Genomic DNA, 3,175 nt, shown 5'->3' with positions numbered 1-3,175 from the left:
CCATGAAAGCACAAGTTCTATACCTGTTATATTCAATAAAATTAGTGGTAAGCAGTTCCCTCAAATCTAAATGTATTATTGCAAATATCATAAATTCTTAATTCACCTTAAAAAGTTATTTAACTAGTTTGCAATATCGTTACAACGTAAGAGGGTTCGTTTAAATATAAAGTAACATTCACGCTTAACTAGCAGTCGAATTTTCTGGAAGTCAGAAAAGAGAATGAAGTGTTTGTAAAAACAGTTTATTTGAAACACGTTTAACAATATTAAACTAAAACTATTATACTGGAAACAATTTAAAGAAACTAAACGAATAATCTAGTAAAGGAATTAAAAACAGGAACTAGCCCAATGGATAGAAGAAACTTCATTATTTCTTACTGCAGGTGCAGGACGTACAGCTGCAGGGTTCGCCTTCTGGAAAGGAAATAAGATTAAATGTTATTTTAAAAGTATTATTTACACAAATAAATCACTCTTAAACAATTTTTCAATAGTAACTAGTAAGAGTTTACATACCTGTACACTTGCATGGACTTCCCTCAGTGTCGTCTTTTTTCATGCACGAAGTACACTTACATCCATCTTTCTGGCCGCACGTGCATTTGTCGCTACAGGTGCAGGTAGGATCTTAAAATATCAGTATGGTATACACTTAGTTGTAATTTAGGTTTTGTTTAAATGCATGCAAAGCTGGTAATGTGAATAAATTAAAAAGAGCAAAGAAGTTACTGCATATTTGATTTCATAAATTAAGCATACTTATTGCTTACAGTAACAGAGTCCAGGAGATTTCGGATAGTTTGTTATTACATACTGTTAGGGACAGACGTTTATTTACAACATACAGTTATTGTAGCAGTTATCATGTATAGTAGTAGTTTTTATAAGCCTGATTATTGGTTATGTGTTTGTCGTTTAGTTTAACTAAGACAGTGAAGTTGCCTTTTCTATAGAACAGTGTTGTAACAATATAGCCTATTTCACCCCACGCTGCGAGAATTACTAAGCAAAGCGGCGACTAAAACAGCATGTCGTTAGCTTATAACATCCTCCAGTTAATATTTTAAAGGAGTGTCTTTGGCTATTAAGGAAACCTTAATACCTTTACACTTGCAACTCCTATCCGTTTCGTCTTTTTTGTCGCACGTGGTGCACTTACATCCTCCTTCCTTTCCACACGTGCACTCCTGAGTGCAGGTGCACAGTGAATCTTTAAAGAACAGAAAGAGTACAGATTGTTTTATTATTATTATTATTATTATACGCTATTACGTCGATTTATAACAGTAATTCAACTACTGATGCAACAATCGTGCAGTAAACAAGTAGGAATGGTATATAGAAAGAAATAAAAAGTCATAATACCATCAATTACACATTATTAATAAATCAAGATTTCTCAATCATACAAAATCAAGTAGTTGAACGAATTAACGTTTAATAACAAAAACACTTTTCAATTAGAGACAATATGTACTTCATTGGAAGAGAAAAAAAAAAGCTAATATAGTTCATTGTTTACAGTTCCATGTTCAAGATCAATTATGGTCACGTTGAAAAGGTGAATAGTGTACTGAAAGTAAAAAAAAAAAAAAAAGATACATTCTAAAGAATTATCAGCTTTACACTGCATAAAAACTAATTGGTTGTTAAATAAAGTCATGTGAAGAGCAAAATTTAAATTCACGACTAAATAAACATGTAGATCATCTGAATCGCGAAATATTAAACCAAGAAAGGCCCAAACCAATACCTCACGACAAACGTAGTTAAGATACGTAATATTATTCGTTGCTATTGAACACCCACAAATACATATTCATTTTAAGTACAACCAAATTTTCGACAAAATCCTCTTATCGTTTATCATATGACTTCGAACATAAACTTTGTGTTCGTTTACTATATAATACAAACCCCACACCTTACCTCCGCATTTGCATGGTAACTCGGACATTGTTTGTTTGTTAGATCTACTTATGTCAAAACACTGTTTCTACTCAAACTACACCACCGCATGACTTTTTATATTGACTAAGTGCAAGAGTCGTGTGCAAAATAACCAACAACGAACCATGTGTTATTTTTAGTCAGTCATGATGAGTAAACATGTCCTAATTAGTTTAAAGAATAATATATCCAAATATTTATCATAAGTGATTTGAACTTGCCCAAACAAAGTGCTTACTCTAATGTCTACTATTTGTGATACAAACACACGTAACTTCGAGATCTTAGGTGTGTCAGTTTTTAATGTTTTTCCAGGTTCTATTATTAAACGTAACAAAATATAGTGATACCTCCTGTCCACCCCATTAGTGGCAAGTTTGTAGGCTTAAAACGCTAAAGTCGGGTTTCAATATAAACAAAATCAAAACATCAATGTAATAAATGAGGCATAGATCACTAATACACAAAAGTAAAAGGGTGAAAGTTACTACGTCAGTTTTAAGTGACATTAACACAGTGTTAGAAATTCTAACTTACATAAGATTTATAAATTAGTTTGATAAGAATAATACAATTACTAAGAGCTCAATGAATTGGTTATATAAAGATGCCCCCCAGTGGCTCAGCGGTATGCCTGCGGACTTATAACGCTAAAAACCGGGTTTCAATACCCGTCGTTGGCAAAGCACAGATAGCCCATTGTGTAGCTTTGAGTTTAGTTCAGAACAACAACAGTTATATAAGGATAGTCTATAGTGATACACTCACTTCATTGTTAATAATATCAAGAATTGATACAGAATGCTGGTTTATATTTAATGGTAAACAGTTTATTAAAAGCATTATTTAAGTTCTTTCTCCGACCACAAAATGATTGTAATTTCGAAATGCCGGCACTATCAGCTGTATTAAATACTGATGGACTTGTTATTGCAAACTTTTAATATCAAAACGTCTCCTCAGCTCGACCACTCCCTCCCACTTTCCAGTTTATCACCAAAACTGTTTATAGAAGAGTGCTACCATTTTCTCTTTTCTTTTTGTTGGAATTTTTGGTGTAGGTGTTTTATTCTTTACTCTGCCATTTCTGTAAAAAAAAGTGCTTATGTCTGATTGTTGCAGTTCGAACAAGAGAAATCAAAAGGGTTTGTGTCTATATATGGACATAGTTTCACCAGACCACCCGATGCTGTTTATTTGGCCACAGATGTGAAAACTA

The 3,175-nt window shown here is 32.9% G+C and overlaps 1 long non-coding RNA gene across 1 annotated transcript; it reads right to left on the bottom strand.

Moving 5' to 3' along the window:
* Positions 1-229: 229 nt before the first annotated feature.
* Positions 230-2,068, bottom strand: LOC143224183 (uncharacterized). Its single transcript, XR_013013254.1, has 4 exons — positions 1,936-2,068; positions 1,109-1,216; positions 523-633; positions 230-420 (listed from the first exon to the last, which is right to left on the bottom strand). It is a non-coding gene; the product is annotated as an uncharacterized LOC143224183 (long non-coding RNA).
* Between the last annotated feature and the right edge of the window lie 1,107 nt (positions 2,069-3,175).

The sequence above is a fragment of the Tachypleus tridentatus genome, chromosome 8 (genome assembly GCF_004210375.1).
Source record: "Tachypleus tridentatus isolate NWPU-2018 chromosome 8, ASM421037v1, whole genome shotgun sequence".
NCBI lineage: Eukaryota > Metazoa > Arthropoda > Merostomata > Xiphosura > Limulidae > Tachypleus > Tachypleus tridentatus.
Note: the sequence above shows the minus strand (reverse complement) of the source record. Positions and strands in the feature narration are given on the sequence as shown.